We start from the raw sequence: 26,945 nt of genomic DNA on the forward strand, positions 1-26,945 counted from the left end.
AGCTGAGGCTGTCCCTGAACCGTGATCCTCTTGTCTCAGCCTCCCAAATGTTGGGATCACAAGAGTGCAACATCACACCTGGCTCAGTGAAAATTATCTTTAAATATCCACAGGTCATGAAATACAGCTACCTAGTCTAATGCAATTTAATAACTATTTGTTCAACATAATCTAGCAAACGATGGCATTGCCCAGGAGCCACAGCTCATTTTGCATCCAAGTGGCATAGACAGCAAATATATTTATTTCCTGCTTGGGAGACAGAGCTGTCATGCGACACCTCTCATACAAGGGACCACCTACGGTTTACTAATTATTTGTTTTGTGTTTAAAATATAGCACTAACAAATAATGATGGCTCTTTGTTGTTGCTAAGTCATAACACACTCTTTGATTTCCTTTTTCAGAAGAAGAGAGCCATGCTAAGGGAAGAAAAGCTATGAGGGCAGCAGATTCTCTCACAAAAATTTAAGGGATTTTTCAGGGTACATATCTTGCTTTCTCTTCAAAAACAGGAAGGCAAGCCTCCCTTATTGTCTCAGTAGAGGTAAGAAAATGAGGCATGGGTGTCATTATATACCCTTATTTTTCTTCAGGGGAGCTTATAAATGACAGACAGAGTTTCCTTCTTTCCAAATACAGCTTTCTACTTTCTCTAGGACTGGTTCTGGGCTGTGGGGTGATGCATCCCTTTGTCCAGTGAGTTCCACCATCTCAGGGCATCTGCTCTGATTTCACCTTTAGCAGAGAGATGAGAGCAGGGGGAGTTGATTAGGAATAGTTTGAGTTATCAAAGTTCTGAAATTCACTAAGTTTGTTTTTGTGACTGAATGAATCTGCAGACGAGGCTGAGGGCAGAGAAAGGGCTCCTTTTAATTTGGCCAAAGCCCTTGAAACACCTGTTGGGCTTCTATGGATCTGTGGCAGCTGCCACTGTGAAACACCTGCCTGAGTGACAGGTAGGCACTGTCAAAGCAGGAAAGAAGGGCCTATATCAGCAGGCTTGTGGGTAAGGCTCTGCAAGACACCTCAAGGCCTCCAGGAAACACTGTGTGTGTGTGGGGGGGGGGTGTCTCTAGGAAATTGATAGTGGGTGGGCAACCTGCTAGGTTCTTGTTAAAGTTTTGGCAATCTCGTTTGCATCCATTGATGATGAGATCTGGAAATTTTCAGGCTAACCTCATCCAACAGTTTGGGAACTGAAATGCTCCAAGACAGACTTCTGCTAGTTAGAGAAGAATCCTACTACTGCTTACCAGCACAGATTCATGGGGTCGTTGTGAATCCCCTCCAGTTTCCAGACTCCTCCACTCTATTAGCAGGGCTGTTGCATCTCTGCATAAATGTGTTAAGAAGAATAGGGATCACAGAGGAGACCTTATGCCAACTCACACCCTTCTATTTTTAAATAAGACTGAGTCCAGCTCTGCACTTGCCCATTGCTCAGAAGCAGTAGTGAACGGTGGCATCTTACTGAGGATCCATGGAGACAGGCAAGGATTGGATTGGCATCACGTGCCATACAGCCCAGAGCCTCAGACCTCTCTGTTCAAAACTTGTCCTGATGACATGATCCTTTATTTAGAAGATCCAAAAATTCAACCAGAAGACTTCTAGAGGTGATTACAAGCTTCAGCAAAGTACCCAGATACAAAATCAAGTTGGAAAAATTACTAGCATTCCATACAAAAAAAAAAAAAAAAAAAAGACAGCCTCGCTGGCTTAAGAGACCCCATTTCCAAATAAAAATATAAAAAATAGGTCTGGGAGTGTAGCCCGGAGGTAGAAGGGCTTTCAGGATCCCCAGTACCACACACACAAATACACCTTGTGGTCCTGCTCATGCAGGCAACAGGGTCTTCTACTAGACACCGTCTCCTTCCCATGATCAGCCCCTTTTCTTCTCTCTCCCCATTGTCTTATTTCTTTCTAAATAAATATCATTCAAGCTTGTTTCAATCCCCATGGTGAGCTTGTTATTTTATATATTTATTTGTGATACTGGAGATTGAGCCCAGAGGTGTTGAAACACTGAGCTACATCCCTAGTCCTATTTTATTTTTTATTTTAAAACACAGGCTCAGGCCGGCATGGTGGTTCACGCTTTTAATCCCCGCGCTTGCGAGGCAGAGACAGGAGGATCACGCTGGTTCGGAGCCAGCCGCGCTGGCTTAAGAGACCCTGTTTCCAAATAAAAAATATATAAAATAGGTCTGGGAGTGTAGCCCAGAGGTAGAAGGGCTTCCAGGAACCCCAGTACCACAAAAAAAAAAAAAAAATAGGCTCACTAACTTGCTGAAGCTTGTCTCAAAGCTGCAATTCTCCTGCCTCAGCCTCCTAAGTACTGGAATTGGCTAGCATTATTATTTTATTTTTAATTGAAACCTAATTGTATGTATTCATGGGGCACAGTGGATAATTTGATTCACATATATGTGTGTATATATATATATATAAAATGCTCAAACTATAAAAATTAGCACTTCCATTTTTTTTACACATTTTTTACTTCTTTGTATTAGAGAACTTCATACTCCACTCTTCTAGTTCTTTATAAAATACATAAGTTGTTGTAAACTCCAGTCACCCTACTATGCTATGGAACTCTAGAACATATTCCTTCTATCTAGCTGTATTAGTTCCCATCACCTGATCTCTCCCATGCTTTCTCTTCTCTAGTGACCACTCTTTTACCCTCCACTTCCATGAAATAGTTTTGTTAACTTCCACCGTGACTGTATTAAAACACTTTTTTTTGACAAAGATAGTCTAATTTTTTCCTTGTGAAAGAATTCTGACTTGTTGCAAAACTTTCCCAAATTTTCTCATAGAAGTAGAGTCCCATGACACATGGTAGGTCCACAAGAATGGGGTCTTTTTCCCTTTTGTTTCTAAATTTTGATCAGAGATGGGGGCCAGGCAGCATGGGCACCAGCCATGATGTGGCCATTTGGAATTTCTGCTAGGTTTGCTACAGTCTTGCACAGAAGTCTGCTCCCCAAAGCCATTCCTATGCCCACCCAGTGGCCGGTTCTGTCTCTGTCACTACCAACTGTGTGACCTTAGGAAACTGTGTTGACCCCCCCAGGGCATCATTTTTTTTTTTTTTGCCTGAAATGGATCAACATAAAGAATAAGAATGAATTGATCTTCAAGTGCTAGTAATTGGAGACCAAAGAGGAGTAATAGGAGGAAAAGAGCATCCATTTGAGGTTGCCCCATTATTTCACAGATCTCATTAAGAATTAGTGTCGATCCGGGCATGGTGGTGCATGCTTGTAATCCTAGCATTTGGGAGATGGAAACCAGGGTATCGTGGTCCATGGTCAGCCTCAACTACTTAGCAAGGCCCTTTGCAACTCACTGAGACCCTGTTTCAAAAGTAAAAATACTAAGCTGGGTGTGGTGGCGCACACTAGTAATTCCAGTATTCAGGAGACTGAGACCAGAGGATTGTGGTTCGCAGATAGCTTCAGCTACTTAGTGAGGCCCTCCACAAATTAGTGAGACCCTGTCTCAAAATAAAGAATAAAAAATAGGGCAGAGGGTGTAGCTTGGAGGTCAAATGTCCCTGGGTTCCATCCCCAGTACGGAAAAAAAAAAAAGGGTCAGGGAGGTAGCTCAGTGGTAGAGTGTTTGCTGAGCATGTGTCAGGCCCTGGATTTGATTCTAGCACCCAGCAAGAGGGAAGCAATGCAGAAGAGTGTGGAGTACCAGAAGTGAGGAGAAGAAGGTGCGAGGGAGGGACAGAGTCAGATGGGCAGAGCCCTGTGCTAGGCAACAGGAAGGTCACTAGTGACCTGGACCACTGGATCTCCAAGTGTTGCCTCTGGAGATAAGCACTTGGGATCACAGGCCAGCCATGAACACAGGGTGTGGTCCCAGAGCACCCAGCCCTTTTACTGAATCACTGAGAGAGAGGAGATCTCTGGAGAGCTAAGTGCTTGTGTCATGCAAGCTACCACTGATCACAGGCCCTTCCCGCCTCTTTTCTCCCCACACGAACTCGGCCCTGTGGGACTTGTAGGAGTTTTCCCAGACCTTGGGACACAGGCAGGCCAACTCAGTTGAAAAAGACTACATATTTTTGGCTGAAGTGGTATTTATTGAATTCTAAAGGGCTCTCTTAATTGTTTATTTTAAAAAGCAAAGTACTATGGGTATTTCCCTGAAATACATATTCTAGGCATCCTGTGCTTCTATTTTGTGATCTAATTTTTCAAAGCTATAAATAACTCTGGCTGGTTAATTCTCAGAAGTTATTAATTTGGGAAGCATGAGAGTTGAACTTCTTACTTCTTGGAAGTACAGAATATATGAACGTCAATATCAAAGCTGGATTTTTGGGGGGATGCTGAAAAAGTTTAAGTTGTATTATGTGATTTTAAGAAACCCAGAGTCCATGAAAGCTATTTGCATTAATTAAAATTATTAATATCACATATTGAACCCTAAATATGTTCTCTTTGATAATAGAAAAAAGTTCCCATGAACTTAGAGAAGGAGTGATTGTTCTGTAGCCATGGAAACAAACAGCTACAGGAGCAGACCTTAAACTTGAGCAAATGATCGATGGCTTTTGCAAGCCAGCTAGTCAGTGTCAGTCCTTGGCCTCTGAAAGCCAGCCAAAGAGGGACAGACTACCTCTAGAAAACACTGTCTTTGAATTCAACTGGCCAACCAGTCCAACTCAAGTAGCCATGCTATTACAAGTTACATAGGCCTAACACAGCATCTGAGTATCTGTGAATCCCTCAGTGCCTGATCCCAAGAGCTCTGGATAAAACCAGCAGTCTGAAAAACTGTTGAACCAATGCTTTCTACCTTTGAAGAGAACAAAAGGCTAATAGAGGCGGTATTGTGGTTTTTTGACCTCCTCCTCTGCTAATGCTCCAAATGGTTTTGCACCATACCTTGAAATATGACATTTCTCATTATGGTTTGAATGTGTCTCCCAAAGTTTAAGCATTGAAAACTTAATCCTCACATTTATATGCTGATGGAATTTGGAGACAGGGCCTTTGAAAGGCAATTATGGTTGATGAGGTCATGAGGTAGGGCATTAGTGGCTTTATAAAAAGAAGAAAAGCCCAAGCTGCTTCTTCCTCTTCTTCTTCCTCTTCTCCTTCTTCTCCTTCTCCTTCTCCTCCTCCTCCTCCTCCTCCTCCTTCTTCTTCTCTCTCTCTCCTTCTTTTTCTCCTTCCCTCTCTTTCTCTTTCTCTCTCTCACTCTTTCATGCACACACTTTCTCAATCTCCCCCCCTCATGCTCTCTTGCCTTCTGACACAGCAAAGAAATCCTTACCATATGCCAGCGCCATGATCTTGAGCTTCCCAGTCTCCTAAACCATAAGCCAAATAAATTTTTGTTCTTTATAAACCATCCAGTCTCAGGTATTCTCTCTTACAGCAATAAAAACCACTTGTCTTGAGGCCTTGGGAGAACATGAGGTTAAATATTTTTAAAGAAGTCTATATAAACAAAAGGCCATGAGAATTTATTACCTGAGGGTGTGAGGGAAGAGAGGGGCTAGAATCAGAGACAATTTTGAAGAGTATGTGACTTTAGAGATTGACTTTGAAGGATAAATATTAGCTTACCAAGTAGATGAGAGATATTCCATTCCAAACGCAGAAGCCACTTGTGCAGACTCAGAGACATGAGGAGAACCTAGTATGTTTTTTTATGTGTGGAATACTCAGAGTAGATGGAATAAAGTAGGGATCAGACTTGGGCCAACCTACCTTAATTCAATTCTGGGCTCTATCAACTCTGCTGAATAGCATAAATCAGTCAGGTAAATCAGTCAGCTCCTCTACCAGGCTGTCCATTTCTGAAGTCAACAGCTGCTCAGTTTCAGAGAGTACAAAAAGCCCCTGAGAGATTTTTATACCTGTAGACCTTCAGGTCTCAAGGTAAAAGCTCTGACTCAGGGGGTCAGGATTGAGACCAGAATTCTGATGCAGGAGATCTATTGACCAACCTTGGCAAACGTCTGCATCCAGGACAGGGCCTGGTATACAGCTGGTGCTCTGTAAGTGTTTTGAGTGATGAATGCAAGAATCAAATAAATAAATTTCAATGGAGCTTGTTCTGAAAGAAGGCTCTCAGAACTAACACATGGTTTTCTAAAAGATCCTACCCATTTCACACCACAGACATAGCATCTGTATCACAGAGGTGAGGGGCTCAGAGCTACCCACACATCCGACCTGGGAACAGCAGCCAGTCCTGGGGAAGGCAGGAAGCCTCTCCAAAAACAAGTGCCATGGGTATGTATTTTAAGCCTCTCTGTGTTATCACTGTGGAACAGAGAGAGACCTGAGGAAGCAGAAATTTGTGATTCTTCTAAAAAAGCAATGCAAAATGAGGAGCTTAGAGAGAGAGAGAGAGAGAGAGAGAGAGAGAGAGAGAGAGAGAGAGAGAGAGAGATAGAAACTCAGGGCTTTGACACAGGCCTTTGGAGTTAGGCACTCCTGGGTGTCAGTCCCAGGAAATCATTTCACTTCTCTGAGCCTCAGTGTCCTCACCTGTGAAATGGAAGTATTGTTACCTGCCTTGGCAGATTGCCATGTGAATTCACCAAGCAGTAGGAACAACAACTCTTTGGGAACATGAGAAAGAAGGAGAGTGGACGGGTAGATTCCATTCCTGAGAGGGAAGTGCACGAAGACCACCCAGACAAGATGTGTGGAGACAACTCTTTCCAAGTTTTCTTTGTTTGGTCTGTTTTCTGTGGCTATAATATAATACTCGAGACTGAGTAATTTAAAATGAGAAGTTCTTTCCTTTCTTGTGGCTTGGGAGGCTGGGTAGCACAAGATCAAGCAGCAAATCCAGAGATGGGCAGACACATGTGGCTTTAACTGTGGTGGACAGCAGAGGAAAATCATGGTGATGAAGGAAGTGGGAGAGAGGAAGGGAAGCTGAACTCACTCGATAACAACCAGCGCTCCCAGCCCCATGAGAACAAGAGCTCATTCCACAAGGGCACTAATCCATTCACAAGTGTGACACCTCTTGGCCAGAACACATCCCACTGGCGCCCCCCCCAACTGAGGAACTGAGGTTCCAATTGAGGAACTGAGGTTCTAGCTCATCAACTTTTGAGGAAGGGACACACTAAAATCATGCCAGTTAGATCATTCAAAGTCTTCAGTAGGAGAAGTTGCCTTCTTTCCTTTCCATTCAATTTGACAAACGTTACCTGGACCCTTCTTCACCCAGTGTTAAACAAAATCTGGAGGTTCCGCTCCACAAGGGCAAGGACTGAGTATGATTCATCTCCTATTAGTAGGGTCTCTGGGAATTTTGAATTAAAGTGGGGGAGGGAGTTAGTCTAGAGCTGTGAGCTGAGCTCAAGCCCTGCCAGGCTGAGCCTCATCACTATGGGAGAAGATGGGCTGCTCAGCTCTCACTCCAGGTCAGGGTCAACCCCACATGTCCTCACCCAGTGGGCTTTCCCACCTATGACTCTGGACTTCTGATCAGAGATGCCACCTCCAGCTACATCCCAGGAGTCCCTTTACACCCGCCTTCCACATCCCAGTGGGAAACATGAGCATCTTTGCTTCTTACCACTGTTTATGACTATCCTACCACCCTGTCCAGCTATCTCAGAAAGCCAACCCCAGGGTCCCTGACATGCTTCCTGTTTAGATACCTTCTCCAGATCTTGCTCTGGGACCGTGACTCTGAATTGAACACTGACCCATGTGTCCAACAAAATATCTTCTGTTATTACTCTCCAGATGGGCAAGAGTCACCTCAAAATAAACATAGTGGCCATTCAAGAGCTTTACATCTTTTCTTATTTCAAATTCCTATAAAGAGCTCAGAAATGGTACCAAAAAAATTGAGGAGATGTATCTTTTAGTAGTGTCTTACCCAGAGACTCATATACTGTCTAATTTCAGAGGTTGCAGATTACTCCCTATGTGACTCTTTAGTTGGGCTGAATAGGGGAGTGGGAAGGGGCAACAACGCCAGGACCCATCAACCCCTGTACCATCTTGTCTCCATGAGCAACGGTGGAAATACAGTCATCTGCTTCTCTGCGATGGACATGTCCCAATGTCCTCAGTAGATGCCTAAAACCACAGAGAGTTCCAAAACCCTTATACTTTTTTTCTATATATATGCACACCTATAATCAAAATTATAAATTACGTATAGAAATTAATAACAGCTAATAATAAAATAAAACAACTATAACTACATATATAATGAAAGTTTGCTTTGGGGCCATTATCAAGTCAAATAAGGGTTTACTTGAACACAAGTGACAGTTGATCTGGTAACCCAGAAGGCTACGATAGTTGGTCCTGGATACAGTGTGGATATTCTGGACAAAAAGATGTTCCAGGGATGGGGATGAAGTGAGGTGGTGGTGGTAGAGCTTTCCCAGGAGGATGTTCCAGGCCCTGGGTTCTATCCCCAGAAGTGCAAAGAAAGAGAGGGGAATTTCATATCCCAGGCAGGGCTAAGCAGAACAGCAAGTGATGTCATCACAGCATTCAAAATGTGGTGAAGCTTAAAACTTATGAGTGGTTTGTTTCTGGAATAGCAATTAAGAAAGAAGTATTTTATTTTTTATTAATTTTTAATCTTTATTTTTTTAATTTTTATTTATTTTTTAACAATTCTTTTTGTTGAACATAAATAGTATACATTTAAACTATATTTGGTGCCTTCTCCCCCCGTCCCCATTTTCCCTTCCCCCCCTCCCACCAATGGTTGACCAGGTTAACCATGTCATGTTCATAATTTTATGCATGTTCAGATGTAGACCCTCATTAATCAAGATCAGCCTTCCTCCTCTCCTATCTTTCCATTCAAGATTTGCTGATATTTCCCCTCCATTATCTGGAGTCCCACTGGTATCCTTTGTGTTTCCTAGTTTGGGCATATTAGAAGAAACATATGTACCTTCTCCTTCTGTGCTTGGCTGATCTCACTTAACATAATGTTCTCCAGGGCTTTCCGTCTTCTTGAAAATGATATAATTTTGTTCTTCTTTATGGCTGAATAGAATTCCATTGTGTGTATTTCCCACAGTTTTGCTATCCATTCATCTGTTGATGGAGATCAGGGTTGGTTCCATATTTTGGCTATTACAAATTGTGCTGCTATGAACATAGGTATGCATATGTTGCTGTATTTCTCTGAATTCAACCCCTTTGGAAAGATACCCAGGAGTGGTATAGCTGGATCATATGGTGGATCTATTCCCACCTTTCTTAGGAATCTCCACACAGATCTCCATAGTGGTTGAACTAGTTTGCATTCCCACCAATAGTGTAAAAGAGTTCCTCTTTCCCCACATCCTTGCCAGCACTTGTTGTTGTTTGATTTCTTTATGTTTGCCACTCTGACTGGGGTTTGATGGAATCTCAGTGTAGCTTTGATTTGCATCTCCCTGATGGCCAGTGATGAAGAACATCTTTTCATGTATCGATTGGCCCTTTGTATCTCTTCTTTTGTGAAGAGTCTATTTAGTTCATTTGCCCATTTCTTGATTGGGTTGTTTGTATTGCTAGTGTAGAGTCTTTTGAGCTCTTTGTATATTCCGGATATTAGCCCCCTATCAGAATGGTGGCTGGTAAAGATCCTTTCCCATTCTGTAGGCTTCCTCTTTAGGTTATTGATAGTTTCCTTTGATGAGAAGAAACTTTTTAGTTTGATGCTATCCCACTTATTTATTCTTGCTTTAATTTCCTGAGCTTTGGAGGTTTTGTTGAGAAAGTGCCTGTGCCAGTATGTTGTAGTGTTGAACCTTTGCTCTCCTCTACTAACTTCACAGTCTCAGATCTAATTTCTAAGTCTTTGATCCATCTTGAGTTGATTCCTGTGCATGGTGAGATATAGGGGTTTAGATTCATCTTTTTACAAATGGTTAGCCAGTTCTCCCAGTACCACTTGTTGAAAAGGCTGTCTTTTCTCCAGCGTATGTGTTTGGCCCCTTTGTCAAAGACTAATTGACTAAAGATATGTGGGTTTGTTTCTGTATCTTCTACTCTAATCCACTGGTCAGTAATATCTGTTATTGTGCCAGTACCATGCTCTTTTTACTACTATTGCTCTATAATATAGTTTGAAGTCTGGGATTGTAATGCCTCCTGCATGTTTCTTATTGTTGAGAATTGCTTTGGCTATTCTGGGTCTTTTCTAAGAAAGAAGTATTTTAAATATGTTCACATGTAGTCTTCCTGGTGATAATATAAAATTCCTTGCACATGAGGTCTGCTGCCTAACTCAATATATTCAATATAATTTGTGCTCAGTAAACAGGTTAAGAGCTTAATTTCATGCCATAATTATTTTCAAATTACTGTCTTTAATTCATTATTTAGCCATTTTGGTTGCAAACAACACAAACAAGTTTCAGCAAAAATTGAACATCCTGTTTTTATATAATATCATACTAACATATATTATACTAACATATATTATATATATATATATATATATATATATATATATATATATATATATATTACATTGCCTGGTAGTTGGTAAGTCTGGGGGCACCACGGGCTTTGGCCTGAGGGTCTCATAGTTACCGACACCTAGTCTTTATCTCAGGAGTCTGCTTCCTAAAAAGACACAGATAGGCTCTTTTTTCCTGTGGTGGCAAAAGCAGCCCTGGACATTTCTAGGTTGAGCATTTACCACAGACAGAGAAGAATTCTTTCCAGAAACTTATTTCTAGAGTTTTTTATTTAATAGTTTTATATGGCACTTGACTACAGAAAACTGAAACCGTGGAAAGTGGACCTCAAATGAGGGGTACCGCTGGGCCTCCCCAGATCTGCTCTTTAAGCCATGTTCTCCTGCACAGGAGCCCCTTAAAGAGATCACGGGGGCACAGGAGGGGATGAGAAAGGGTGAGTTTCTGGGCTGCCCTGGGCTGCTCCAGCACTGGTGGCACCCTGGAGGCGGGCAGGACCTCACAGAGAATCGCAGCCTGGGTTGATCCAGGCGCCAAGAGAAACTGAGGCTAAATTTACCACCTAACATATGAGGGGAGGTTCCAAGTCAGGCTGACTTTGGATTAAGGACAATAAAGAAATGTGCTTTTATAACTCCCAGATTTGTGGAATAGGAGAATGAGGAGGAAGGTGACAGCAGCAGTGTAAGGTGAACAGAGGGAGATGGTTCTGTGCCCTTTTCAGAGATTAAAGAAGACAAGGAGGGCCTGGACTGTGCAGAGAGAGGAGACTGTCAGTGTCCTCACGAGGGGCGAGATGAGGCAGCATCTCCAGAGGTTGCTGAGCTGGCATCCTGCTCACAGCTGCTGGCTGGGTCAGGAGTCCCTTGATAGGGACAAATTGCAACCAAACAGCCAGTGGCGGGAGGTGACTGCCCGCAGGACAGGCACTGGGCAGCCACCTACTGCGTGGAACCCTCCTCGGGCGGCCCAGGCTCTCGCTTTGCTTTGTATTTTCTTCCCACAGCTTTCTGAGCAGGCAGCCCTGCAGTCTCTCTTTATGCATCAAAGCAAAAAGTCCTTGGAACTTCAGTCCCAGGTATGCAAGACCTCAGGGGCTCAGCGCTACCTCCAGTTCCAAATTCCCAGGGAGGTGCCAATCACCAGAGGGCGCGGAGTGGAGAAGCCACTGCACCACGGTGTGTGGCCCCTGCCCGTTCTGCCACAGGCAGTAGTGCCCACAGGACCTCTAAGCCTCAGCCTGAGGTTTTGTGAGAAGCTCCCACACTTTAGGAGGTAGACCCAGTTTGTCCTTCCAGCCCCCAGGACAGACAGACCTGGATTGCCATAGCTACATACCTCACTTCCTGGCAAATTTTTAGTTATATGACTATTTTTGACTCAAGAATCTTCACAGCAGGACTCTAATTTCTAGTGTCTATGTCAGGTTAAATAAATAAGTTGTCAGTAAGTTTTCCGTGTGTGTGTGTGTGTGTGTGTGTGTGTGTGTGTGTGTGTAGTGTATATGCACTATTGGAGATTAGACCCAGGGGTATTCTCCCTCTGAATTATACTCCCATACTCTCAGCTCTTGTCTCATTTTTTGTATTTGAAACTGGGTCTCACTACATTGCTGAGAGTCTGGCTGAGTTGTTGAGGTGGGTCTTGAACCTGCAATCCCTGTCTCAGATTTTTAGAATTTATTTTTTAGCCAGGCACGGTGGCGCATGCTTGTAATCCCAGCATTTGGAAGGTTGAGACAGGAGGATCGCTGTTTGCAGACAGCCTCAGGCTACTTAGTGAGGCCCTTTGCTACTCAGTGAGACCTTGTTTCAAAATAAAGAATAAAAAAATAGGACTGGGTTGTAGCTCAGAGGTAGAATGCGCCCTGGGTTCCATCCCCAGTACCACAAGAAAAAAGAAAAAAAAAAAGAAAAAGAGAAAAAGAATTGATTTTTTTTTAGCCCTGTTAGAGACCTTTGAGAAACATATCATTGCTTAGAAAGATAGGTTATCTATTATCATACAGCCTATTAAGTAAGAGTTTAAACCCAGGCTTTATGACTCCAGACCCTTTACAAAGCCTCTAAGACCAGTCATATTCTCTGGCATAGATGTTGACACAGCTTGTTTTCTCATCTCTGGAAAAATCATTTAAATAACACTAAGCCTTTAAAGGGATGTGGGAGAAATAATTGGTACTTATCCATTGTCTGGAAGTGGCAGGTTATAAAATGTAGCAATCTAGCTCACACTTCATTTTTAGATCTTTTATGGAACCTGAAAAGCTACTCTGCAATCATAGTAGAAAGGCTTTTCTTTGTCTGTTTATTTAGAGGTTTACTTGAGCCTTGGATTTGGAAAGCTAAAGAGTCATACATTTTGCACTTGTTAAATTTCACCATGGATATGCGTTTCTGACAATCCAAAGATTCTGTGCAAAACTCCTTCTTACCACCACTCAGGGTGGGTTGTGGATGGGGAGGGGGTCAGCAACCACACCAGGTGTGGCCATTTGACGCAGCTCTGTCTGAGCTGAGCCTCTATCCCTCTGGCTGAAGGGCCTGGTTTGGGAGGATACAGGAGGATAGTCTGGACCAAAGGAGCCAAACTGAGATTTTTGTCAGAACCTTCAAGAAAGAATTCTTCTCTCTCTGCTTTGGTTGCTGATCCTAGAAATGAGCAGGGCTAAGGCAGGTTCAGTGGCTCATGCCTATAATCCCAGGATTTGGGAGGCCGAGACAGGAGGATTTATAAGTTTAAGGCCAGCTCAGCAACTCAGACCCTCAGCAACTCGGTGAGACCCTGTTTCAAAAAATTAAAATTAAAATGTCTAGGGTGGCCAGGCGTGGTGGCGCACACTTGTAATCCCCGCTCTTGGGAGGCGGAGACAGGAGGACTGCGCAGGTTCGAAGCCAGCCGTGTTGGTTTAAGAGACCCTGTTTTAAAAAAAAAAAAAAAAAAAGGATAAAATGGGTCTGGGAGTGTAGCCCGGAGGTAGAAGGGTTTCCAGGAACCCCAGTCAGTACCACCAAAAAAAAAAAAAAAAAAATGGCTAGGGTGTATCTCGGAGGTAGAATATCCCTGGGTTCAATTCTCAGAACACACACACAAAAGAAGAAAGAAAGAAAGAAAGAAAGAAAGAAAGAAAGAAAGAAAGAAAGAAAGAAAGAAAGAAAGAAAGAAAGAAAAGAAGGAAGGAAGGAAGGAAGAAAAGGAATCTCAGAGCTAGCCAGGGCTATTTTTGTCAACATCCAGAAAAGAGCCTGGCTGAGATTTCATAAAAAACAGACTCAGTAAATGAAGATCTGGCTAGGGTCATGGTGCTCACCTGTAGTTCCAGTACATGGTAGTTGGTGCTCACCTGTAGTTCCAGTACATGGTACTTGGGCGGCTGGGACAGGAGGACCACAGGCTAGAGATCAGCCTCAGCGATTTAGCAAGACTCTCAGAGACTTGGAGATCCTGTTTCAGGATAAAAAAGAGCTGAGCGTGTAGCTCAGAGGTAGAATGCCCCTGGGTTCAGTCTCTAGTAACACAGACAGAAAGAGAGAAGGAAAGAGAAAAAAGAAAGGCAAGAAAGAAAGAGGGAAGAAAGAAAAGAAGTAGGAGGGGGAAAGGAAGGAAGGAAGGAAGGGAGGGGAGGGAGGAAGAAAGGATGGAAGAGAGGGAAGGAAAGGAAAGAGAGGGAAAGAAAGCCAGAAAAAGAAATGAAGATTTATTAAGTACCACTGAAAATGAGGACGCATGACTAAAGCCAGTGCCACCTGGGCTTATCAATGATCAATTATAAGACAAGTAAATTTTCTTTTATTGCTGAACTTTTTCTGCCATTTGCAACAAAAGAAATTCCTTTGTAACATATTAATGATAGCAATTATAATAACTAAAAGTAATTAACATGTCAAATAAAGCTTTTCCTTCTCTTTTTCAAAAGCCCCATGGACCACTCAGAATCCATGTCATGCATCTCCCAGGAAGCCTTCCTTGATTTCCCCAGGCAAAACTATGTTGCTCCTCTCTTTGTTCCCAAGAAGCTCTGAACATTTTTTTTTTTTACTTATCGTCTATTGAATATTTTTGTGCATACCTCTATTTCCTCCCTTGGACTGTGAGCCTTTGAACCAGCTTTTTCTGTATTCTCAAATTTCAGGTGTTAGGATGTAGTAGCCACTCAATAAATGCAAGTTAAATCATATTGGGCAAGAATAGAAGTACAGAAATTCTCTCATTGGGGTTTATTTTTAACTCATATATATGAAATTATATTTGTCTTACGAACCACAGCTCTTTCTCGAGGAGAAGAATTGAAAATAAATGTCTTTCTCCAGTGCCTTGAGTAAGTGGGTTTTAGTGCCATTTAATTCTGACATAAATGCTTTGTATTCCAGAAGCATATTTTAAGAAGCCCAACAGTTTTAACTAAAATAATTAAAATTAAATTGCAGATAATTATTCCCTCTGTTACATTTTGCTAGATATTCAAAACAGGGACAATAGAAATCTAACCAGATTTGAAACTTTCTCCGATCTTACCATTGCCTGCATCCATTCCTTCCTTCTTCCTTCCTTCATTTATCCATCCTTTCTCCTATTGAGTGTCTACTATGTGACAGGTTTCTATAAAACAGCAGTCGCCCCATATTCTAGTGTCTCTAAATTTTTATGGTGATCAGTTTTTCAAGCAGCATTACCAGAGAATGGTTGACATTTGAGGTGTGTGTGTGTGTGTGTGTGTGTGTGTGTGTGTTTGTGTGCGCGCGCACGCGTGTTACTGGGGATGGAACCCAGGGGCATTCTACCTCTGAGCTATACCCCCAGCCCCACTTTTTTATTTTTTATTTTGAAACAAGGTCTCACTGAGTTGCAAAGGGCCTCGCTAAGTAGCTAAGGCTGTCCATGAACCCGGACCCTCCTGTCTCAGCCTCCCAAATGCTGGAATTATAAGTGTGCACCATCATGCCTGACTCGTGAAGTTATTCTGATAACATAGTCACTGTCTCTGCAGTTGCAATACATCTTTCACCACCCAGGGCTATTTAAAATGCTTAATTTCTCATTTTATGGTTTGGAGTTAATAGCTGTGAAGTCTAATGAAGCAATACAGAAAATTTAACAGATTAAAAACCACTTTATGAGCCTGATACTCGAACAGACCAGTTTCTATGATCGTTTCAGTTGATTGTTCAAATGGCCGAAAGCTTCTACCAATGATAGTCCATTGTTTCAGTCTGGGTCCCCCTGAGCCTCCAAAACAGCCAACAGAGACAGCAGACTCACCGGGCTTCTTTTTCTGCTCCTTTCAAAAAGCAAATGGAAAAACATATAAATTAACCAGGAACAAGAGAACTGGAGAGTTTGGAGCAGCCTTTTAGCCATTTCCCTGGGAAAATCCCATCCAAACTAGTAATAGATGTAATTCTCCATCCGGCCTGTTTCTCCTTTGGATGCTTCCAAAGTCAAGATGTCAGGAAGTTCATCTGTACCCTGAGCAAGGGGCCTGCTCTTCCCTGAGAAGAAGGGCTCCGGTAACATCAGAGCAAACAACATGGCTCAGAGAGGATTCTGTGGGCAGCTGTCTACCCAACGTGAACGCCATGGCTTCCTTTGAAAGTATAACCATGTGAGTGTGTACTTACATGCATATACATGTATGCATATTCATATATGTGAGACATATGTATATAAATGTGTGTGTGCACATGTGCGTGTCCATATGGGACATATGTATTAAGGTATTCTCATATCATTTTCTAGAATACAATATTAATGTGTAGCCAAACATTGGTTAAACTATCAAATAGTTCCAAGATGCTCATGGAGAAAAACAGCTCTTTAGTAAGGCATTTTAAACATGAGCCTAAAACTAAACTCTTGGTTTTCTCCCCAGAAGCACTACTCCCTTAGTCTTTCCCACTCGGCAAATGATTCCAAAAACCTTGGCAACATGCTTTCTTTCTCTTCTTCCCTCACTCCTGACATGCAAGCCATTAGCGGGTGCTGTCAGACCGCCGAACCTTCCAGATGCATTTGATTCGACCCCACCCGCTCTGCCACCCAGATGGTCCAGCCACTCTCTTCCTTGAAAAAAGGGATGGGCTGCCCATGGGTCTCCAGGAACACATGGTCACTCCACTACAGACCGTTCTGCACACAGCAGACAGACAGGTTAAAACACAGAGCAGATGAGTTGCTGTACTGGTTGTTTCTACTCACAGGGAATGAGATCCAAAGACCATGATGAAGCGTGTAAGCTCTGCAGGACATGGCCTCTGTCTGCTTCTCTGGGCTAATCTCTCGCTATACTACTCTTGCAATCCTCCATGTCAGCCATCCTCCCGGCTCTTCCCAAAACAAAAAGCCTCTCTTTTTTCTAAAAGGTTTTCTTCCAGAGTTGCCTGAGAGTCATTCCTTTAATTTTCTGTCCATCCCATTTAAAACAGCACCTCTGCAGCTGGGCATGATGACGCACACCTGTATTCCCAATACTTGGGAGGCTGAGACAGGAGGAACACAGGTTTAAGGGCAGCCTCAGCAGTGTAAAGAGATTTTTAGCAACCTAGCAAGACCCTGTTTCAAAACAAATACATCAAAAGGGCTGGGGATGTAGCTCTGAGGTACAATGTTCCTTGGTTTAATCCCCAGTACCACAAAACAAAATAAAAATAGAAATAAAAATAAATAGCATCCCTGGTCCTGTTATTTTATCTCCTCCTTCACTTTCTTCATTGCACACATTATTATCTGAAATTATCTACTTGCCTATTTTCTTGTCTGTTTTTTTCCACAAAAGGTAAAAGCTATTGAGGGCAGAGATTCTAACTAAAATCTTATGAATATTCATGTTTTATGAACAAGATACGTAGACTAAAAGGCCCAATTCTGTGCTCAGGTGTTAGTCTGTAGTAATCTACAATGCTGAGGACACTGCTGTGCGTGTCATAAGCAAACACATATTTTTTAATGAATTAATAAATGTTTCATGCCCCTGCCCAGTTCCTAGTCCCACTGCCCAGAAGCAACAACATTTAATCATTTTATTTATGTGTTTTGGTAGTTTTCTCCATATATATTATTATTGTTATTTTTATAAAATTAATAAATAAAATCTAATGTGTTTATGAAGTACAATATGATGTTTCAAGAGGTAGAATGACCAAATCACGCTAACTAATATATCCACCATCTCACATTTTCATCCATCTTTTGTGGTGAGGACATTTGAAATCTATTTTCTAACCAATTTTCAAGTATACATTACCTTGTTAGGTCTTTTTTTCCTTTTATTTTTCCAGGGGTACTGGAGATTGAACCAAGGGGTATTCTACTTCCAGACTACATCCCAGCCCTATTTTATTTTTTTACTTTGATGTAGGGCCTTGCTAAGTTGCTGGGGGTTTCTCTAAGATATACAATATGGTGAGGCTAGACTCGAACCTATAATCCTCCTGTCTCCGCCTCTCAAGTACTAGGATTATAGATGTGTACCACTACACATGGCTGAAATATTCTGTTACAGTCACCATATTTATATTAGACTCCTGAAATTCTGTGTCCTTTAACCAACATCTCTCACCCCTTCACTCACTTTTATAGTTATTCATTATTTACCACTTGACATACCAGATGAAGATTAGCCCATTAGCACTTCTACCTCAACCTTTTTTTCTTCATCATTCCAGGACACTCATGTCACTATCTTTTAATGAATAAGTAACATTATTATGACTATAGTCTACTGGTATTATGGTTTCTCTCCTGTGTGTCTTTATGTTGTTCTATAGTTTTTCATTTCCTTTGCTTTCTACATATATTTTGTTGTAAGCAACAAGCTTCAAGTTTGTAAAGCTTCTCTACATTAGCTATTCTAATAAATCACCTTTTCAAAGATCTTAGCTTTTCAGGGTTTTCCTCCTCTGCTTCTCTGTAGACTGGATTCTTTTCTAACCCCGGACATAGATAATGCCCTGGACTTCCCACAATTACCTTTCCTGAGTTGAAACCATTGTCTTTTAAATCCTGTTTCTTCCTCTTTTTTGTGTGTTTTTCTTTTGGTTCTGAGACCTGTAGGATCTATGGAATCCGAGTCCTTAGATTTGCAGAGAACATAATATAAATGGATAATTGCTATGTATTTTACTTTTAATGAATTCAAAAGAATCCTATGAAGTAGGTTTTTTTTAATCCCCATTTTATGGAGATGTAATCAAGGTAAAGAACATTTAAGTAATTTCTCCCAGGTCATGCTTCCTAAATAGCAAGCTAAGATTTGAACCCAGGACTTCCTAGCACTTCCTAGCCCCAAAGTCTGTTGAGCCATAGTCTACTAAGATCTTACCACATCCCAGGCACTGTGCCAAGCTCTTTACATTATCATTAACATATGTCATCCTCACCACATCCATCCAGAAGTTGTTGACATGAAAGTTGTCATCAAATATTAAAGGACTGTCACAAAGAATAAGGAATTAATCTTACTCAACTAACTGCAGCGAGCCTAACTTGGATCAGCAAGAGCAAGTTACAAGGAGACAGATGTTGGCTCAAAATAAGGAGAGTTTCTAACCATCTGATTGGTCCCTGACAGATGAAGTCACCTTATAAACAGGGAGCTCTCCTTCCCTAGAGATACACAAGATGACTCTATTTATTCAAAGAGACTATGAAATCTTTGTTAGTTGAGCTGATGAACTAGAGAGGATGCTGGCTAAGCAAGTAAGAGGTTACGGAGGTTCCAATGTCTTTGTAACCTCAAAATTTCACATGGAACTTGATGCCCAAAGTGACAGTACTGGGAAGTATTGCTTTTTGGGGGGATAATTGAGTCATGGGGCTCTGCTTCCATGAATGGGATTAGGTACACATATGAAACGGTTTGATGGAGGGAATCTGTCAGTACTCCATCCTTTCTGCCACCTGAGACACAGCAACAAGGCACCATCTTGGAAGTAGAGTGCAGACCTCCTCGGACAACTGAGCCTGTCAGTGCTTAATCTTGGTTGACCTCCCAGCCTCCGGAACTGTGGAAAATAAATTTCTATTATTTATAAATTATTTAGTCTGGGACATTTTTATAGCAGCGCAAATGGACTATGACACAGGCTGAGCTCTTACTATGGCCAGGGGCTGTGTTTTGTATACTGGCTTTCCAAGAAAAATATGATGTGTGCATTCTAATTTATTCAAGCAGTAAGGAAACTAAGCTCAGGAAAATCAAATTATCAACTCAAGGTCACACAGCTAATGTGCAATTTTAAATCCAAATAGATCTGACCTCAAATCCCATGATGTAGCTCACACGAGATATGTGGTTTATAATCCTTTCAGCACCAAGATTTATTTTGAGACACCTCTCATCCTCACAGATGTCTTCAAACCATCCTATTTACTCAATTCACTACCTCTATTAAGCATCATTAATCAAGGGTATATTGCCTGATGAATCAGAGGTAGAGGGCCAATGAAATTCCATGCCAACATATAGGCACACTGCCCTCTGTGAATACTTTCAGACTCATAACTGATGTACATTAATACTAAAAATAGTTTGCAAACCCTTGTGAGTAACTTCCAGAATCCCTTCCGAATAAGAACTCTAACATGATTTTAATTTATACATTATATTGATGATATTATTTAGGGAGAAACATAAATTGTTTTGTGATACTGGGGATGGAATCCACGGGCGTTCTACCTCCAAACTATACCCCCGAACCTATTTTTTATTCTTTATTTTAAAACAGGGTCTCACTGAGTTGCAAAGGGCATCACTAAGTAGCTGAGGCTGGCCATGAACCTGCGATCCTCCTGTCTCGGTCTCCCAAGTACTGGAATTACAAGCATGTGTCACCACATCCGGCTGAGAGGCATTCATTTTGGCTGAATTTGTTTTATTGCTATTTGGCATGCTCTCTTTTCTTTATCTTCCCTTCCCCTTTGAACTTCATTCAAGAATCAATTACCATTTTATCCTTGACATCCTTAGCTTTAAATTTCCACAGCCCTTGCATTAGAACAATAGCCTTGGATTACTCTCTAGTGACATCCCATACCTTATCTGTCTTCATCTCCCTACAAAATCTTAATCTCTAGGCTTCTAGGGGAGGTTGCAAACCTCAGACTTTTTTGTGTATTTCAATCGTGATCTTCTCAATTGCAAGTGTTAGAAAACAGCTCAAACTGGCTTAAGCAGGAAAAAATTCTTGGCTTAAGTAACAAAAACTACATGTAAAGTTAGGCCAATCCTGTGGGTCAATCCACAGAGCCCAATAGTGGCATCAGGATTTGTTCTCTCTCCCACTGTCTTCACTAGAGTGGCCAGTGACCCTGGTTTGAATAGATACGGAACGTCCTGGGATGTAGGACTTCTCAGTGCTAAGCTTGAGACAGTCCCAGCCATCTAGGACAAGCTGGCCACCCAGCTCTCCACCTCGTGGCTGTCTTCTGCTATGGATTTATGCTATATGAATAATGCTACGCGAATAAAACATATACCCATGTGTCTTATGCTATATGAATCCTTTCTGTGTGGTTCTAGAACTGCAAAGCTTCCAGTATCAACTAACAATTCCATGACAAAAAATTTCTCTCTTGCAATGCTTCCAACAAAATCTCAGAATTGTCCCAACAACCTGGTGCGGATCATAAAATAATCTCTGAGCCAATTTCCAAGGTCAACTGAAATGTGAGACACTGATGGGCCAGAGGCACATGCCCATCTTTGGGACTAAGTTTGTTGACTAAAGTCAACAAACCTGAGCATGAGGGAGAAATAGATCCTCAGTGGAAAAATAATCACCATTATCAGAAGAAAGGAGAATGGATGTGAGAATGTAAAAACAATGTCTACTACAAAGAGTAATGTGGCCAGGCATGGGGGAGCACGCTTATAATCCCAGCATTTGGGAGGCTGAGACTGGAGGATAGTGGTTTGTGGACAGCCTCAGCTACTCAGGATCTCCGCAACTTAGTGAGAACCTGTTTCAAAAATAAAGAATAAAAAATAGGGCTGAGGGTGAAGCTCGGAGGTAGGATGCCCCTGGGTTCTATCCCTAGTACCACAAAAAAAAAGAAGAAGAAAAAAGAAAAAATAGTAATATGTCAGTATAGTGGGTCTTAGTGTCACAGAGACCTGAGCTCAAATTTAAAATCTGTCATTTCCAGGCTGGGTGATCCTACTGGCCACTCAGAGCAATGAAAATCCTTGAGGCTATTCTAAGAATTAAAAACATAAGGTGTTGGGGTAATTGGCCTAGAGCAGATATTTAGTCCATGTTCTGCTCACCATATTTGCCTGGGAATAAACAGCTTTAATCAGGCATCCCCAGCGGCAGAACCCAAGGGCATCTTTCATAATGTGTAACTGAATAATAAATGTTTTTCCCTGTCTCAATGCAAGTGTGATCCTGGAGTTATTTTGAAAGCATTAGCATTAAACATTTCTATTCACCTGGGGCTAAAATGAATAATCCTGTAAGAAAAAAAAAACAGAGACAGGATATGAAAACATCAATCTTGCTGAAAAGTATTTTACCTTCTCCAAGATGCTTCATCAGACCAGCCCCCATGGGTCCCAAACTGGTCAGTCTTTCACATGAGGTTTCCAGTCTCAAAATCTGCAAATGGTGTCTAGCACTGGCTGCAAGAAAACTTTGAAAACTATTAGCAGAACTTCACTTTGGGGAAATCAAAGCTATATTTAGCTACAAGTTCTTCACAATAATTTGCTCCTTGGGGCCGTCTCATGCTCGAGTCAACCTTTTTAGGCAGTCAGGGTTTATCTCCCCTCTACCTCTATAACACAGATTGCTCCTTTAGAGTCACCTATAAGCCACTTTTAGCATCTTTCCCTGATTCTTCCCACTCAAGGCAGAATGAGGTAGACCACTGCTGTGCTAAGTCAGTAGAGAGTATTTACTGATTTTCCTGCCTCCCTCTGCCACCCCCTCACTGAGCTTTTTGGGAGAAGAGGTGATGAGTCCTCAATATCTTACTCATTGCTGAGTCCTCAATATCTAACGCAGGGCTTGGAACACACTATGCATCCGTCATTGTTTGTTGTCAAAAAGGCCAACCTGCCAACCTGGCTGGATTCATTTTGTGCATGTCGCAAGTCACAGCATGCCCACTTTACAGGATAAACTTGGATCCAATAGCAAGGCAAGAACTGGGCTCTACAAACAAAAAAGAATGTGTCACTTTATATTTATCTAACGTCTGCTGACTGCCCTCTGGGTACAAGCCATGGAGCTTGGCAAGGGCCACATTGATCACTTTCAAGGAATAGTCGGGTGGACAATTTAAGGAGCATACAGTCAATGATAAAAATAGGGGGAAAGGGACTTCATAAAAGGACAGAAGATCCGGGAGTGGTGGCACACACTTGTAATCCCCGCGCTTGGGAGGCTGAGACAGGAGGATCGCACGGGTTCGAAGCCAGCCTCAGCTACTGAGTGAGGCTCTCAGCAACTTAGTGAGACCCTGTTTCCAAATAAAGTCTAAAATCAGTCTGGGAGTGTAGCCCAGAAGTAGAAAAGCCCCTGAGCTCCACCCCCCCAGTACCACACACAAAAAAAGGACAGAAGACATTAAGAAGGGAGTTGGCTGCTTCTGCTTGGGTAGCATTTCAACAGATATCGCTCTATGGAGGGGGAGAGGATGTGACAAGGACTTGGGGCAGAAAGGCAGGTGTGTAGCAGAAAGAGAGAGAGAAGATCATAGTGAGCACAAAACAAAAATGGGAAGAGGGTGGCAGCAAGGAGCAGCCTTGCAGAGTGAATGTGTACAGTATATGTGCAGGATAAGAGGGGAAGAGATTTCTACTGAAGAAAGGATCAGCTGAGGTCCTCTTTATAGGCCAGCCTACACGCAGGTAGACTTGGGTGGGATGCTAGTTACTATGAAGCCAAATAATTCTGTTTCACCCCCACCTTACATAGTAGTCCATCCTTCTCTATGGGAGAAGCATGTCAAGACCTTCAGAAATACCTGAAACCATAAATAAAAACAAATCCAATATATACTATAGATACACATGAAGTATGGGAAAGAGCCTGGTGTTAGATTAGGCAGGGTTGCACCTAAACCTCAGCTCACTGGCTTATTCTGGAATATAAATATAATTGTACAAGGGATTCCTGGCTCACAGAGGCTTGCACAGGGCCAATGACTTCACATCTCCCTGACAGTCCCTCATTGTTATCCAAAGCAAGACCCATGTTCAAGTCGTTTTCTGCTTTCCCAGGATCTAGCAAGTGCTGAGCTCATAAGTCTTTAAATGAACAGTGGAAGGAACAAGTGAATCAATTAATTAGCGAGGTGAGTTTAATAGGTGAATGAATAATTAATGAACAAATTATTCTTGCATGGTTAAAAGAAAAATTTATGCAAGGAATGAGCCTAAAGATCATGTGTGCAATGTTACGACATCAAAAAAACTGGAGCAAATCAACGTGCTCCTTCATCCAAATGGCCAAACTGGTTGTGGAAATACAGTGTGCTCACAGGATGGTCCTTGTACTCAGCATCCCCAGCCACTGTCCATGCATTGCCTGTGGGCCTGCTGGGTCTGGCTCCAGGCACATTAAATGCATTATCCTGTGCAACAATTTACTAAAGCAAATGCCATCCTCATTTTACAGATCAGAAACCAAAACTGAAGAATCAAAACACTTGCGGGAGGAGGCAAGAAGGTGGTGGACCCAGGATTTAAACTTTCATTTGACCATTTCTGAGAAAATATGCCCTCTCATTGCCACTGAGATTTAATATGTTGCAAGATTCTTTATTGGACTCTAAGAATTATAACAAGTACCTGCTTTAAAGCCATCTGACCAGATGGCTGGGGTTCAAATCCCAGATTTCCCAATGATAAATTCTGTAACCTCAAGCATTTTGTTTTCTTTGAGCTTCAAAGTCCTCATTTGGCAAAGCAGACATTATAATACCTATTGCACTGAGTAATTGGGACTCGGACAGTGGGCATGCCCAGAATACAGTGGAGGAGGAGAGAAAATGGCCAGCCGGGGCACTCACCTTGGCCCTGGAGGAAGTGGAGACCATGACAGGGGCCAGTGAGAAGATGACTCACAAGAGAGGGGATTATTTCATCGCTGCTTATGGAAAATGGCACGCAGGAAAGTGAGGTATGAATGTGTCTGAATGCTGGAAGACCTATTTAGAAGCCATTTTCATCTTCCTAATATAAGTGAGGAACAGAGAGGCAGATTTGGACTTCTGAGAGAATAAAAGCATCCAATTTCTTCTCTGGTCTTCTCCTGAAATCTGGACTATAGTGCAGATTGGGAAAAACAAAACCAATCCCACATATCTGAGCTCAGTTTGTGCATCTGTAAAATGGTGATGGAAACATCTACCTTGGAATGCAATAAAAAGAAGAAGCATTGTTCATAAAGCACTGAACTGTGGGCCCAGAAAGCAGAAGCTTCTGTTTACAGCAATATTATTCTCCAGCCAAAAGCATGCTAGTGGCTAGTGTGAGGACCATATGGAAAAGTCAAAGCAAATTAATTAAATTACATACAAATTGAACCCTTTCCAGCTTTTCTCACTTGGGTGATAATAACAAATGTTCTTGCTTTTATAGAATATTGAATTTCTCCAAGTACCTTTTTGATTTATCTGAATTAACAGCCTTTCAAAGTAACTAAGAGGAACTCAGTTGAGATTTTCAGAACCCATTTTAAATAGTTTGAACAATTTTTTAAAACAGTTTGAAATAGTCCAGTGGTTGTCTAAAGGGACTCCAGCAGAAGCCGTTCTTACTGGTCACAACAGTAAAAACCTCTCACCACACCATGGTTTTCAAGACCTTCCTATATTTGCATAGCCTACTCCTTCTCTTAGAACTCCTTTCCCCTCCTCTCCTCTCCATTGCTCCTCACTGCCCCTCCCACACACAATGGGAAAAATCAGACAGCCTTGGTTAGGAACTGGGCTCTACCCACGCTAGCTATGGGACCTTGAGCAAATTTCTCAACCTCTTCTGTCTCTGTTTCCTCTTCTGCAAAAGGGCAATAATAACAACAGCACCCTCCCTCCCCCCATTATTCCTGGTATTGATGTTAGTTCATTCGTGTGCCTCTGCTTGCTATCCTCTTCTGCCAGCTTGGCTTAGGTGTCCTTGGCTTCCTCTTGTGCTCTCAGGGCCCATGGGTTTGCTTCCCGTGTGATGTGAATGACCCCTTTGACCCACCCATTCCACTTCTGAAAATCTAGCTTGAGGATGTATAATATGAAATGAATTTGTTTATAACAAATGTGAAACATTGTTGCTAGTAACAAAATTTGCAAATAACAAGAAGATCATGGTCAATGACCAGGCCAGTTGTATGTTTTCTCCTCTTCCACTATGGCCTTAAATCATAGTTTGTTCCCCCTCTCAAACCAATGTTTTAGGAACATTTCACATACATACATACATACATATATATTCTTCGTAAATGTTTCCATGAGCCATGCACTGTGCTACAAAACTGATATGCATTATATTATTTATTCTTCCCAATGCTTCTGGTGGTAGATACTATTTTCAACCCCAAGAAAAATCAAGAGAATGAGACTTAAAGAGGTGAAGTAAAACCAAAGTTTGCTAAACTAACCAAGAATTAACCATGTTCCCCTGCTCCCCATGGATGACTGAAGGAATGAATACCTTTGATAAGATAATATTTTGTCCCTCCACATAATAAACTCAGTGATGATATTTTTGCATGCAAATTTCTTAATGCTTAGACCAGCTGCTAGTTTAAAAGGTCAAAGAATCTAGAAATATTGCTAACTCAATTTTGCAATCAAAGACTGTTATGTAACTACCTGAGCTGTCCAGTTTATGAGTGAGAAAGCTCTGATGAGGATTAGGCCACCTGGTTCCCCATATATGGCACTTACCTACGGATGAAAAACCAGGTTCTCTGCTGGGACTGCCTACTAGCTGGAGCCTGGTGGCTACAGATGTTGAGCAACTCAAGAACCAATCTTAAAAGAAAACATTGCCCAAGAACAGCAGACATTTTTCTACAAAAACATCTCTTCATAAGGCCTTTGTCAATGCAATAACCCATACTTATAGCAGCACAATTTGTAATAGCCAAATCATGGGGGCAACCTCTCAACAGATGTTGTCCATCAACAGATGAATATATAAAGAACATGTGGTGTATACATATGATGGGGTTTTACTCAGCCATAAACAAGAACAAAATTATTTCATTTGCTGGAAAATGGATGGAACTAGAGAATATTATGCTAAGTGCGATCAGCCAGTCTCAGAAAGTCAAGGGTTAGATGTTTTCTCTCCTTTGTGGAAGTTAGAGAGGGAATAAGAAACAAAATGGACTTCAGATAAACGAGGAGAAAGACCAGTGGAATAGTGAACAGGGATTGAGGTAGATATGAGGAAAAATAAGAGGACTGAGGGTGGAAACAGTTCAAATAATGGTGGGTTTTTTTTTTCAGTACTGAGTATGGAACCCAGGGGCATTCTACCTTTGAGCTA

The sequence above is a fragment of the Muscardinus avellanarius genome (genome assembly GCF_963383645.1).
Source record: "Muscardinus avellanarius genome assembly, chromosome: 7".
NCBI classification, from domain to species: Eukaryota; Metazoa; Chordata; class Mammalia; order Rodentia; family Gliridae; genus Muscardinus; species Muscardinus avellanarius.